The 16,356-nt window shown below is 36.0% G+C and overlaps 1 protein-coding gene across 1 annotated transcript in view; it reads left to right on the forward strand.

Annotated features, from left to right (window-relative positions):
* The window catches only part of cdh23 (cadherin-related 23), a 373,711-nt gene that overhangs the window by 18,470 nt on the left and 338,885 nt on the right, over window positions 1–16,356 (forward strand). The window lies entirely within an intron of this gene.

A 16,356-nucleotide genomic window follows, 5' to 3' on the forward strand; every position in this document is an offset into this window, starting at 1 on the left:
TCAGTAAGGTCACATGTTTATGTTTCACATCAGGTTGTTAAAAAAAAAAACACCTCGTTTCACACCTGGGCAAAAGTGGTTGTGTAGAAACCGAGGTGTATTTGCCCTCTGATACTTCAGGTGGTCTCTGAGGCGGAGTGAGAAGTAAGAGGCAAATCAATAAGAAGACAAGCATGTCACTATAGGGCTGTGACGGTTAGGATATTTTCTCACCGCGGTGAAGCATAAAAAAAATCATGCGGTTATGCGGTTAACCGCACAACAGTAACCCCCAAAGCCCAAAAGCACAACCCCCCACCCCCGCAAAGCATCGGAAACGTCTTCTTATTTATTATTAAAACAACAAATTATATTAGCAATAACAACATAAAATAATATTTATTTCTATAGGTATAATATATATATATATATATATATATATAGCAATACATATATATATTTTTACATATAATATATATAATAATTATATAATTTTTTGTCATCGTTTATAACCCATTTTGTACAATACATTTCATACAATAGCAACCTGAAAAAAACTAGAAAGAACATGCCGAGCTTAACATTGTTTCTTGTAAGCAAAACCTTGATTCCAATTTCTTTAGACATTTTTAGAGTGTTTTTCGGGTAACACTCCGTGGATATAACGCACTCCTCCAAACGCAACGGGTTGAACATTAAATAATTTATTGCACAATAAAATGGGTTACAAACAATGACAAAAACTGTTCCATAATTCATATTAAACTCAAAAGAAACGAAAATAAATACTATTTCATGTTACTATAGTTAATATGTTTAATTATAATTTTTCAAAGCAGATACGAAACGAAATAACGTATTGCATCATCCCGTAAATAACTGCGCAAAACTTATGGATACTCAAATCAATGCTTTAAATTACTGCTGTCCATTTACATAATCAAGAAGATAATAAAACTTTTTTGATCCCGAGCTGGAGAAATTAGTTTACAGCATTAACGGGTCACGCGGTCAGTAAGCCCTCACCTGCCTGACTGATGTCACTATGGTACTTTGCTCCTCTCGCAAAAGTCTTGGAGATTTCCAACTGTCGTTGCTGGGCTGAAGTTTTATGCTTTACTAAAGGTATGTTTGGTGCTCCCAAGTCCGACAAACGCCACATGATAGTTAATCATCAAAAGATGTGATTTTAGAGAGTGGCATTTCCTCACTACGATAGTCAGACATATAGGTCTACAGCCGACCGCGCTAGCCTTCATAACTATAGTTGGCATGTTTGACAATCATAGTTTTAAATAATTATGCTATTATTATCAGTACCAACGCGCATTTCGTGCTGCCCTGTGACCTTCTTGCACCTGAATAATGTAATGCGCGTGGCTGTGAGATTTCCTTGCACTTGAGATTTTGTTATTCGCGCAGTGAGTGAGTTGGTACAGTTCCATGGCATGCAATAAATATCAGAGCACCTGGGCATGACGCGCTTAAATTAATGGCTTCATGTTTAAGAAGATTGCGCCCGTGACAGTAGGCTATTGTGTGTATTTAAGTACTGAAACTAAGTAATTAAATAACAATTATAAGACATGCGCACATGATAAACCCCTATATATGTTTAATGCACCGTCCCTCCCCCTTGTGCGGAAAGCAGTTTTTTCTCTAGAACCCTTGAACACAGGATGGAAGACAGTAAATTATGATTAACAATGACTTTTGCGTATAGTTCATATCATACACCATATGACTTCTGTAACTTTCACCAGCAAAATAAAGAAAATATAAAAAAGTGCGGTAATGACGATGATGAACTCAGCACCGCGGTTGGCATCTCATTACTGCGGTGATGCGGTGACGCGGTTATCGTCACAGCCCTATGTCACTACAACTGGAGGGAGAAAAGACAGAGAGGCAGATCTGATGAATGACAGAGAGATGAATGAGAGATTAGTAAGAGTAGAAGAAGAACAGAGAGGACACGAGAAAGGTAGACACAGACAGAAATTAGAGAGCGGAGAGAAATAGTGACATTGTAAAAATGAAACCCAGACAGACGGAAAGAATGGACATTATGGGAGAGACAGCGGATGAACCGTAAAGCTTAAATAACAGGCTGCCTTTCTACAAGGTAAAGGAAAAGTTTACACAAAAATTATTCTGTCATTGTTTGTTCATGTTGTTTTTAAAACAAAGTTTTGAACGTGTGATGCCGCTGAATAGAAATTCAGTACATCAGATCTCTGTCTTGACATTTTAATGGATATCCATGATCAGAGCTCGTGTGACTTGAGTTTGAGATGTAAAGTCTTTTTTAAGCCATGTATTTGAGGAATTTTCTGATTAGTTCATTTATGTTTGATCTGTTTATTTTGTACCATGCTGTAGGGATGTAACAATACTGTACAGTTAGTCCCTGGTTCAATACGTACCTCGGTTTTTAAACTCCACTTTATGGTTAAGTTATAGCCCATTCAAGTGTTTTTACATTACGCTTAGGGGACAGGAACAGTGAGATGTTACAAAGAAAATTTTTTTAATTGCAATTCTCTCTTTTGACGTAAACCCCAAAATCTACTTGTGATACATTTTAAAACAAACATACACTGCAAAAAATTATTTTCAAGACATTATTTTTTTGTATTTTTGTCTTGTTTTCCGTAAAAATATCTAAAAATTCTTAAATTAAGATGCTTTTTGTTGATGAGCAAAACGACCCAAGAAAATAAGTCTAATTTTTAGACCCAAAATATAAAATTTAAGTGATTTTGTGCGTAAAACAAGCAAAAATGTTTCTTACATTTTTCTTGAATTTAATGTTTAAGAAAAATTTTCAAGATTTTTTTGCTTACCCCATTGGCAGATTTTTTTGCTTGTTTTATGCACAAAATCACTTAAATTTGATATTTCCGGTCTAAAAACTAGACTTTTTTTCTTGGGTCGTTTTGCTCATCAAGAAAAAGCATCTTAATTTAAGAATTTTTAGTTATTTTTACTGAAAACAAGACAAAAATACTAAGATTTTTTTTTCTTAAAAATCATTTTTTGCAGTGTGCATTAAAACATAAATTGGCCGTTTTAAATAAGTACATTTAACCTATACTATATTTAAGTGAATTAAACTTAACTCATTCCCCACAAGGCTTTTTTTGAAAAGTTGCCCGCCAGCGTTTTTCTGATTTTTACAAAAGTTTCACAAAATATATCAAATGAAAGAACAGACCCTCTCTTTCAAACAAACAAAAAACAAACACACAAAACGGGAAATAAATGTTTAATTCTATCTATATTTTTTATCTGATTATAACCTCTTAAATATGGGTATTTTACAAAAAAAAAAAATTTTAGCAAAAAACTGAAATAATTGCATTTTTGTGAAGGAATTTTGTTAGAGATCAGATTCAGAATGAATATCAAAACATACACAGAGTTTAAAATTAGTAAATAACTTTTTTGCTTCATTTTTTTATAAATTGGATAAGTGCGCCACCTAGTGGATATTTATATAACAGATTAACATCGAAACTTATCAGGAACAAGTTTTTTTCATGCAAATGTTTTCTCTTAATTGACGAGATAACTCGTCAATAGTGGGGAAAAAGTTAACAGCACTGCATATACACAATAGCTTTCATTTAGAATGTAAAGTGCAAAATCACTTAATGCCGTGTACACAGTACATCATAAATTCGTATCTCGTTCCTTGCTCTAGATAATTCGGGGTTTAACTGTGCGTCACGCAAATTTAACGATTTGCGCAAGTATATTGGATACAAAGTCAATGCAAAGATGCATATAGACGCGAGCTCGCACAAGACGAAGCGAATGACGCGAATCGGGCGGCGTGATTACCACGGAAACACATGCTATTCACCTCAAATGCGTCTTCTGCAAGTTGAAAATATTCAACTCAAGCAAAAAATTTGCATGCCACAAGGTTAAATCCCACGATTAATCTAGAGCGATGAACGCATTGCTTCGCGTTTGGTGTGTACGCAGCATAAATTGAAAATTTTCAACTTGCGGAGATGACGCTTTTGAGGCAAATAGCGTGTGCGTCATTCACATCGCCTCACACAAATGAATGTTTATTTGCGTCTTTGCATTGCCTTTGTATGTAATATTCTTGCGCAAATAATTAACCCACACTACAGATTTGAAAGATGGTTGAGTTGCCTTGCATTGGTGTCTCTCTTCTTCGCTCGCCATGGTACAGTAGGTGTGTGAAATCTAACACCAGCATTGCAAGCATAGTTATCCGCCTGTAGCCCATAGTGACTTGATATTTACTAGCGGTGAAGTGCGTGAATTTGCAGATACACGAACAGATGCACAGGGAGTATTAAAACTGACAGATTTGGATGCATAAATCCCCCCAAAAAACGCAACTCATATGGTGCATTGGACCGTGGGGGTTGTACCGAACGGTTCAATATTATATTGAGAATTGTGGCATCCCTACTATGCAGCAATTATTTTTACTACACATTTTAGTCATGTCTGTGTATTTGCAGTCTTCCGCCCATTTATGATTTGTGACCCTGGACCACAAAACCAGTCATCAGGGTCAATTATTTGAAATTGACATTTATAATCTGAAAGATAGTTAGGATAGGATAATATTTGTCCGAGATACAACTATTTAAAATCTGGAATCTGAGGGTTAAAAAAAATGAAATATTGAGAAATATTTGGTGGGTGTTAATGTCAAGTCCTGCATATTGATATATTTACGGTAGGATTTTTACAAAATGTTTTCATTTAACATGATCTTTACTTGATTATTTTTGGCATAAAAAATATTGTTTTGCCATAAAATAATTCACATAAGTCACATTTTATCTCATTGTCGCCCAGTGTGAACCACGATCGTATTGCATGAATGACCCTGTTGTTTCCTCATTTGCAAAATTTCTTCAGAAAATGGTGCTAAAACATTGCAGTGTGTTCACATAAATGATGCTTTCGATGGGTGCTGGTAATTCATAGTGTATTGGCTCGTTCAGTCTGAAGAGGCATTTAATGCTGTACTCGAGATGGAGTACGCTGAAATTTCAGCTTTGAAAGCTCATGATGCTACAGAGGTGATATGACAAACTCCTATAATTCCATCAGCACATTTGAATTTGCTTACCGTCTTAACTGAAGTGTAAGTCATGTTTAATGTCTCAGTACCTGCGTCTGGATGTGTACAGCATTACGAGAAAGCTCATATGCTCTATAAAGATCTACAGATCTGACTGCCTGCGAGCATTTCAATATTATTTGTCAGATAGATGCATTCTCTGTTTCAGATCAGGCCTACAGTAACATACATTATATAATGTGTTGCCTAAAATGTGTTCCTTATGAGAAATATTTCTCTAGTAGCTATATCAGTTTATATAAACCTTGGAAAAAAAATTATAGGAAAGATATAGGCCTACCTTTATAAATAATGTAATAAAATATCTTTATTAAGTATTGCACTGAAGAACCCAAAAAGGGACAAACACACCTTTAGGGTTACATTTACCTAGAAAATGTTTATATTTAACTCAACAATCGTTTTTTTAGGTTAAAACAACCAAACTGTAAAAAGTTGGATCTATTTAAAAAAAATTACTTCAATTTGTAATAGGGATGCTTAACGATTAATCGCGATTAATCGTTAGCAGAATAAAAGTTTTTGTTTACATCATATATGTGTATGAACTGTGTATAATAACTTTGTATAAATAAATGTACACACATGCATGTATATGTTTTAGAAATGTTTACATGTGTATATACATTTGTATATTTATGTATAATTTATATTATATATAAATATAAATACTTAATATATAAAAAAAAAATCTTAAAATTATACATGAATGTGTTCATATTTATATATATATATATATATATATATATATATATATATATATACATATTTATTATACACAGTTTACACACATATGTGATGTAAACAAAAACTTTTATTCTGCTAACGATTAATCGCGATTAATTGTTTAGCATCCCTAAATTGTAACACTTAAAAATTAAAGCTTGTTTAAATTTACATTCTTCAAGATTTACATTTACAATCCAACTTTCACTTTTTATAGTGCATTTGCAGAAATGATCAAAAGTTTACCTCAATGGTAAGTTGTGCTTCCTTGTGTATCAAAGACTTTCAAGACTGCAGGGTTTTGTGGTGGTTGTGTATGAGTCCGGGTGGCAAGGCTTAATCATACTGTATAGTCAAAGTGGGAAAATTTCAAATATACAGTGCATACTGGGAAGCTAAAGTTGCATTACCAGGAGCATTTTTGTCAAGAGCAGTGGGCAGCTTCAATGCTCAGGACAAACCAGAGACTCATACATAACCATCACAGAAGCCTACAAACACTCATTGACGCTCAAAGAAGCTTTAAACACCACATTAAAATTTATTGTGAAATGCACATAAATATTTAGTATGACAAAAAGTTTCATCAGGGAAGGCATGTAATGCAAGAATTGCATGTTTGTGCCAAGGCGACATGGTGACCGAGGCTCATTTACTTCAGAAAGGCTTTGCTGAAAGTTTATGTTGAAAGTTCATCATAAATATCAAATGGGGAATATAAGGCATATACTGGAGTGTAGGATACCAAAATGACGAGTTGTTCACTCGCTGCTTGTTCGGTCCAGGTGGGATCAGACACACTCTCTCCCTGCCAAAATTGAAGGGCCGTGGTGACCCGGCATCTTGCCGTCTGCCGCACAGCTTTCCTGCTTATCTCACTGCTTCCTTTCTGGACCTGTATGGATATTATTATACCGGCACAAAGAAGAGAGCATCCTCTGGAGGAGAGGTGCACATCTGTCTTAATGCATGTATGTCTATCGCATCAGGTACAACAGTAATAGCTGTGGTCCGACGATTGGCTGTAATGTGTAGTTGCTCTGTGAACTGTAGACCCCATGCCCCAGTAGGTTTCTCATTAGTAAAATTATTTTTAAATAATGAAATGGACAAATATTTGCTGAGTTGAATTATGCATCGCCGCTGGGGCCGAGTAACCTTTTTATTGATTGGAGGCCTTTTTCATTTTTGCACGATACAATAAAAACAAGGTTTTTAAACTGTAATCAACCAATTTACTGCTTGAAAGCCTTTTGAAAATGAACTGCGTTTTCTTTTTTCAATTACCTTTGTTAAACATGAGTGGTTTTAAACAAACAAACAAACAAAAACCCATTCAGAATCTGTGTCCTATTTTTGGCCTAGAGATGGTTGGTTTTGTTAAGATTAGTAAATACATTAGCTAACATAAAAATTAGTGGCGGTCTGTGACTTTTCTTCCGAATGGCGCAAATTCAAAACACATGTTTGGAGTGTTGTGTGTTGCTTGCCATGTCAAAATATGTGTCATGTTAACCAGTTACATCCTGGGTCATGTCAAAATAGCTGCCTGCTGCAAACACGTCCAAAGGGTTTATGATAAAAGAGACGCTCACTGTCATAAAATACTCGCTTAACACTAAACTTTGATTATACATGAGATTAGGAGAGTATCTGGCAAACGCGAACGTCTCTTTTATCATCATCCCTTTAAAGCGTCTGCAGCAGACATGTATTTTGACATGACGCATGAGTCCTGCAACGGGTCGGGTACCCGCGGATACTGTGTCTAAAACGGGTGGATTGTGACATTCCTAAAATTCACGGGCGGGGATGCGGACGGATCATTAACTCCGTGCGGGCTGGTAGTAGCGCGAATGAAAATTATGTGCAATATTTGTATGTCTAAATTACCATTACACGCATAACACATGACATTTGACCCATCACGTCACCACCACTGCAACAGTGTGCGACCTTTGTTGATGCTTCTTGTAGCCTAGTTGGAGCGAGCGTTGCAGGAGTTGCACAAAGTTTGCCGGTGATACCCGGAAGCTGGGAACGTCTTCTCTTAGAAAGCATTTCAAGAGGAGACTTAGGAGCACAGCAGGGGTTGTGTAGGTATTAATATAGTATTTATACATATAAAAATATATATGGATCTCTCTCAGGGGTTTTTCTCCTCCTAGGAGTTTTCCCCCTGGACTAGCCAGGAGGGTTTTTCTCCTAGGGGTTTTTTCATCCCCTGGAGAGTCCATTGGCTTAACTTAATACTTTACTAACTCTACAGGACAGTCCACGATTGAAACCATGCCACTGCACATTGTGACCATTTAAGGACTATGTATGCAAACGTAAATAATAAAGATATAGAAGGTTTTCTTGCATTTGCGCCAAATCATTGATAGAGCACATCTCAGTTTATTCGTCACACACATTCTCTCTAACTTATGTGTGGGAAAAAAAGCATATTTCTGTGGTATTTAGTATGTTTACTTTGTATGCAAATGTATGCATTTCTATGAATGCATTTGTAGCGCTTCTGTATGCATGAGCATGAACCTGCTACATATGCATTGTCTAACAAAAGATTTTTGTGATCTGTATCTATATGCATCATCTTGCCTTGTTTGTAATGTTAGTCTATATTAAATTTAAAGCTATATTACACCAGTTCTCATACATTATTCCAAAGCTGTCAGTTTATTCTCAAAGTAGCTTTAGCTGAGTATAAGATAAGCAGGTGGATGTTTCCAGAGCAGTCGCAGGTGTATTGAGCGCAGTCTGGCAGCACTTTTTTACGGCTATATCTTCTACTGTACGGTGGGCTGTGAGAAGGTTTGAGTCGGTATGACGCTTGGGAACTCTGTTTATTATATCACCCAGGAAACTGCAAGACTCCAAATGAAAACAAATGTGACTGTTTCTCCCTTTCTCCCGCTCTTTTTTTCTCTCTTCTGTTTCTCTCAAAATTCAATTCACTGCCAGGGTTGTAACTCAAATTCCACACAAGGGATTGCCATGCAAACCAAAACATTAGAATATGCAGCCCGCTCATTTCATTTCGTTGAAATATTCCTGTATTTTTTCTGAGCATGTTCTCCGTTACCGGGTCTGCAGGGAAGACTTGTGCTTTTCCACTTTAACTGTAATTTACTTAACTGACATTAACTTTAAGTTCAAAATATGTTGCTAAATATACAAATTATGAGAGCGGCAGACAGACAGAGAGACAAACAAACAGACAGACAGATGTAGAAAGACAGATGTATTTCATAAACATACAGATATATAGATAGACAGACAGACAGACTTACTGAAACATAGATAGATACAGTTATAGATAGATAGAAACACAGATGGATACAGTAGACAGATAGACAGACATACAGAAACTTAGATGAAAAATAGACAAACAGATAGATCGATAGATAGACAGACAGACAGGTACACTATACAAACAAGCAAACAGACAGACAGAAACATGGACCAATACATTATATAGATAGACAGACAGACAGACAGACAGACAGACAGACAGACATAAACATAGATCAATATAATATATAGACAGACAGACAGAAACATAGATAGATAAAGTATATAGATAGATAGACAGGCAGACAGACAGACAGACAGACAAACATAAACATGGATAGATACAGTATACAGACAGAAACATAGATAGATAAACTAGATAGATAGACAGACAGACAGACAGAAACATATATAGATAAAGTATATAGACAGACAGACAGACAGACAGACAGACAGACAGACAGAAACATGAATAGATAAAGTATATAGATAGATAGATAGATAGATAGACAGGCAGACATACAGACAGACAGACATAAACATAAATAGATACAGTATACAGACAGACAGACAGAAACATAGATAGATAAACTATATAGATAGACAGACAGACAGACACACAGACAGACAGACAGACAGACATAACCATAGATAGATACAGTATATAGACAAACAGACAGAAACATAGATAGATAAAGTATATAGACAGACAGACAGACAGACAGAAACATAGATAAATAAAGTATATAGATAGATAGACAGACAGGCAGACATAAACATAGATAGATACAGTATACAGACAGACAGACAGAAACATGGATAGATACAGTATACAGACAGACAGAAACATATATACATAAAGTAGAAAGATAGACAGACAGACAGACAGACAGACAGACAGACAGACAGACAGACAGACAGACATAAACATAGATAGATACAGTATACAGACAGACAGACAGACAGACAGACAGACAGACAGACAGACAGACAGACAGACAGACAGACAGACAGACAGAAACATAGATACATAAAGTAGATAGACAGACAAACAGACAGACAGACAGACATAAACATTGATAGATACAGTATATAGACAGACAAACAGACAGACAGACAGAGAAAAACATAGATAGAAACAGTATATAGACAGACAAACAGACAGACAGACAGACAGACAGACAGACAGACAGACAGACAGACAGACAGACAGACAGAAACATAGATATATAAAGTATATAGATAGATAGATAGACAGGCAGACAGACAGACAGACAGACAGACAGACAGACAGACAGACATAAACATAGATAGATATATACAGACAGACAGACAGACAGACAGACAGACAGACAGACAGACAGACAGACAGACAGACAGAAACATGGATAGATAAAGTAGATAGACAGGCAGGCAGACAGACAGGCAGGCAGACGGGCAGACAGACAGACAGACAGACAGACAGAAACATAGATAGATACAGTAGACAGACAGACAGACAGACAGACAGACAGACAGACAGACAGACAGAAACATAGATATATAAAGTATATAGATAGATAGATAGACAGGCAGACAGACAGACAGACATAAACATAGATAGATATATACAGACAGACAGACAGACAGAAACATGGATAGATACAGTATACAGACAGACAGACAGAAACATAGATAGATAAAGTATATAGACAGGCAGGCAGACAGACAGGCAGGCAGGCAGACAGACAGAAACATAGATAGATACAGTAGACAGACAGACAGACAGACAGACAGACAGACAAGCAGGCAGGCAGGCAGGCAGGCAGGCAGGCAGGCAGACAGACAGACAGACATAAACATAGATAGATACAGTATATAGACAGACAAACCGACATACAGACAAAACACAGATGGATGGATGGATGGATGGATGGATGGATGGATGGATGGATGGATGGATGGATGGATGGATGGATGGATGGATGGATGGATGGATGGATGGATGGATGGATGGATGGATGGATGGATGGATGGATGGATAGATAGATAGATAGATAGATAGATAGATAGATAGATAGATAGATAGATAGATGCTGTGTCATGGTGAGGTTGAACCTCTGAATAATGAATTGTCATTGAACTAGTAGATCACATTAACACTGCTCTGCCAACACACCCTTACAGCTCTTCATGTAGTAACAATCAGTTGTTTTATTTAATGTAATATTACCTATTGCTAAATATAAACTAACAGTTTGCATTTCACTCTTCCAAGATGTCTATGTTGTATGCAGCCGTTCTGTTCTTAATACGGATTTAAATCCCCAAAATCTGGGCCAAACTTTGAGAGAATCATTGTCTTATCTCTGTCCCTGCGGACATCTTTAACTGCACAGCGTTAACAGTAAATACCAGCAAAACAAACAAGCTCAACCAATCCCAGCTCGGTAATTAGCTTAATTTAACAGAGGTTATGCTTTCCGTGATTATACATCATTAATTTCGACCTTACAGTCGTCTCTGTAATTAAGTCGCACATCACATCGGTCCTCTTGTAAATATCATCTTAACTCCTCTTACTCTGGGACACGTTTTTATTTCATTCATTTATTTTTCCTCAGCGATGGAAAGAGATGCCAGCGAAATGATTAGCAGCACACGCGTCTCTATTAGTGCCTAGTGTGACAACTATACTCTGTGGGAATTCCTCACGGAGCATCCCTCCCTTTTGCTAGAGCCGGTGTGAAACTATTCTTCATTTTAATGCATAAATTATATGCGCATTAATCATTAAGTCTGTCTATATAATACCTCTCCCCTCAAGCAGTATCGTCTGTTCAGGGCTTCACGGATCTGAAAGCGCTTTTAGCTTGCAATATTTTTTGGGAAGGAGAAGCGCTGCACAGCATACGGCTGGTTTTAAGTTTGCGATTACTTTGACAAACGTTGCGTTTGCGCTTCGAACAGCGATATGATAAACATTTAACATCTTTTATTGCTGCTGCTGCTTAGCTATCAAAGCAAAAAGTCACATAAAATCTCACCGAAACGGCAGCTTTCTTGTTGAACAGGGTGTGTGAAAATAAAATCTAGCAAGAAATGTTTTTTTGTCTTTTAATTAAGACTTGTTTGACACATGAACTGCTGCCAGTATTTTCAATGGCGCTTACATTTATTCTCTTTAAGATCCAAACGCAGACATTTCTTTGGGCCATACTGTAACTGAACTGAATGAAAATGAACTTAATTTGCATTGTTCACACTGAAAGCAGATTTTCTATTACATTTTTATTCTGGCAAAATGTTATTATCTTTAATTGAAATTTTAGTAAACCTTTATGTTAGGGATAATGTGTAGGCAGCCGGTTGTTATCGCAGAAATAATCAGATAAAATAATCAGGACCCGACACAAAGCGGAGGGGCTTATTTTGCAATAACAACCGGCTGCCTGTACATTATCCTGCTTATTACATGGCTATTAACCCTTATAAGTAAAGTAAGGAACATTAAATATTGTTTTGAAATTTTTTTTGCTCATTTTTAACGAATACAGACCTTTCGTGAGAAAAACATACTTACTTTCGGTTTTAAGATAAGACATTCAAATGTCACAAACACACTATTTGGTTTAATCATTTATAAATATAATGTATTGTATGTTATTAAAAGACATATTTATATTAAACTTTATTTAATATTAAACTGTACCGGTCAAAAACATTTTGAGCATCCGGGTTACGTCTGTTATTAGTTTTGAGTGGTTGTTTATCTGAAAAGAACGAACCTTGGAATGACGCAACTGGCCAATCGGAAATTTAATATGTGAGAGAGCCGTGTAATACATTTTGTTAAGTCACAACCATGTAATAATTACCAGCTTTGAGGGGTAACGCATTACAAGTAACGTGCATTACGTAATAATATTACTTTTCTGAAGTAACGAGTAAAGTAACGCATTACTTTTAAAATGTACACATTAATATTTAAGTTACTTTTTCAAAAAAAGTAATGCAAGTTACTTTTTTAGTTTAATTAATTCGATAAAAAAGATGTACTTAATTAAACTAAACATAGTCACATTATGCACTCTATTTGTACACGCCATTGTGTGAACAGTTTGACTCAGAAACTGAGATGGCAGCCCAAAGCTCGAAATTTTTGTGATGAAATATGAAATTTCTGAATGCAGAACTGTTCAGTCATAAAAACACCTGCAAGGCCTGAACGAGATCAAACATCAGCCAAGAAAAAGTAACGCAAAAGTAACTTAAAAGTAATGTAAGCATTACTTTCCATAAAAAGTAACTAAGTAACGTAATTAGTTACTTTTTTTGTGAGTAACTTAATATTGTAATGCATTACTTTTAAAAGTAACTTTCCCCAACATTGATAATTACACAATTTCATATTGGTCTTTTCATCAAAATAAAACAATCGCTACAATTTTAATAGACATTTAACATTTTCGTCCATGTGTGGACACTAATATAGTTACAGTTATAGTTATGATCATAGTGTGAACGCCACGTTACTGTACATAATATCAATACCATCTGTGTAAAACTTTTGAGACTTTCCTCACTGTAGTGTCTAACTGTTTTGCCAGTGATTGTATTTGCATATCATATGTTGACATTGCAGCAATGAAATGAGATTAACCTGGAGACATCACAACTCTCATCATGCATTATTGATTTAGAGAGATGGATTGAATCGTACATGAGGATTTCCAGCTGTGCTTTGTTTTAATTTTGTTGTTGAAGAATTTTTAATAAGCTTTAATCACGGGGTTGACCTTCCATGTACAGTACAACAGTGATGCTTAAAGGGGTTGTATGACATTGCTAAAAAATTACGTGGTTTAAGGTTCAAAAACACATTATTTTCCACATAACGTACAATATTGTTGCTCCTCCTCCGCTCATTGTTTTGTTAAGCGCTGTGTGCTCTGATTGGCCAGCTGTCCAGTTTGTTGTGATTGGCCGAATCCCTCAAGCATGTGACGGAAATGTTATGCATCTTACCATATTTGAAATATAAGTTCCAAATCATGGTGGCGACAACAATACTACAGCGAGAATAAAAGTTACGCCGCGTGTACCATTGCACAGTGTAATGCAAATCTTCCCACACAGTGATGTAGATATGTGGGGCCGTGATTAAATGAGGCTTTTTAGGATGGCTTGGATGAGCCTTTGCTTTTATAAAGAATATCTTTTTGGGTTTGAGACTTTAATCTCTGTATGCACGAACAGCTTTTAATTCTCCAAAGACAAAGGAAAACATAAAAAAGCATTATATGACTAGGGCTGGACCAGAATATTCGAATATTGGTTCCGTGGGTTGACATTCGATTTTCAGTTTTGAGATTCGAATATATATATATAAATATTTTACAGCGTTAATGCAGAGCTTTTGCCAAGCAGGAAGTGCGCTTCACGCTCCCGCTCTATAGGTGGCGCAGAGAGACCAACATCCATAGCCAACAGCCACCAAACGCCACCAGTGGAAGAGATCGCCTCGAACGGAAAGCGTGCTTCCTGCTTTGGCATTCACGCTAATAGTGTGTAAATAACGTTCAGTTTCTTGCAAAAACTGATTGATTTGCTTCACAAGACGTCAATATGTCACACGGAGTTATGGGGAATTACTGTTGTATTGGATAAATATGCTTTAGCTCTTAAAGTGTGCGGATCGGTTGACTTGCATGACGGAACACATCCGTCACATAATAAAACTGTAGACAGACACACAAACAGAGATTCCTGCCTTTATTAAAGAGAAAAATATGTTTAGCCCCTCCTTCCGAAGCTTCGAATATTCGATTTGATTTCTACTAGAGCTTCGAAGTTTAAAAAATGGTATTCGGAACAGCCCTATATATGACCCCTTTAACTTTTCAAATGAAAGAACAGACCCTCTGCTTTCAAACAAACAATAAACAAACAAAATGAAAAAAAAATGTTTCATCATATCTATATTTTTTCTTTGCTTATGAACTCTTAAATATACGGATCTCCTAAGGGGACATGGAGAAAAAAATAACTAAAGTTTAGTAAAAACTTTTTTTAGTAAAAAAAATTCTGCACATGAAGGTTTCGCGTGAGCACATGAAAGTTTCACGTGAGCATGCAAAGTTTCACCTTAGGGGCTCGGTATAACTATGGGTATTTTTCTTTTAAAAAAATCATTTTTTTTAACAAAAAGCTGAAATAATTGGATTTTTGTGAAGGGATTTTGTTCACTTTCAAAATAAGTGTAGCCCCTTATGGAACGGCAGAAATTCCACAAGGGGGCGTATTTGTTCCTCAGACGTTGCACAATAAACGTGACATCTGAATATATTCATTATAAATCGTGACTGGAAAGTGAGATTCGAACGAATGTCCGTTATTGAACTAATTGTATACACTATTTATATCGTAATTCGGTCAGAAATGTCAAGATTGTGAGATGAACAAATCGCTTTGGATTAAAAGGCTTGGATATTCCATTTCATTGCACTTTTGGGGATTTATGAACAATTTGTTTTGGACAATTTCACCGAAGTGGATAAAGGGAAGATTTTGAAGGTAAATAAATATCCTAAATCGGCGCCGCCCGGTTCAGGTAACTAACAAATAGATTACAGTTTTATGACTGCTAAAAATCATAATATGCTTTCTGTGTGCGCTTAATGGAATTCCGAAAGTCTAAGCTTTACAACGATGTGCCGCATGACCGTATATTTTGAAGGTTTAATGCTTCAAAGTTACAATGACGTAATGCAGCCTCACGTGCAAGGGAGGGGGTGTACCGTGTACGGCACAGTGTTCCTTATCAGGTTAAAATTAGTAAATAATTTTTTTGCTTCAGTTTTTTCATAAATTGGGTAAGAGCACCTAGTGGATAATCGTGGTATTACAGATTAACATAAAAACTCATCAGGAAAACTTTTTTTTAAAGTTTTCTCATAATTGACAAGATAACTCGTCAACGGTGGGGAAAGAGTTAAAGGTCCAGTGTATAACTTCTGCACCATTAGCATCAACAAACCTATTTGATTTTCCAAAATCTTTGTCTGCCATTGCTCAGACAACATTTTACTGTACCGAGTATAAAAAGCCTATATAAATAAAAATTATGTCATAATTGACTTCCACTGTATTTTTTTCCTACCATGGAAGTCAGTGTTGCTACAAAACTGCTTGATCACAAATAATGCTCAATTTAATTTTGTCAGAAAGAAATT

This window comes from Paramisgurnus dabryanus, chromosome 20, assembly GCF_030506205.2.
Source record: "Paramisgurnus dabryanus chromosome 20, PD_genome_1.1, whole genome shotgun sequence".
Lineage (NCBI taxonomy): Eukaryota > Metazoa > Chordata > Actinopteri > Cypriniformes > Cobitidae > Paramisgurnus > Paramisgurnus dabryanus.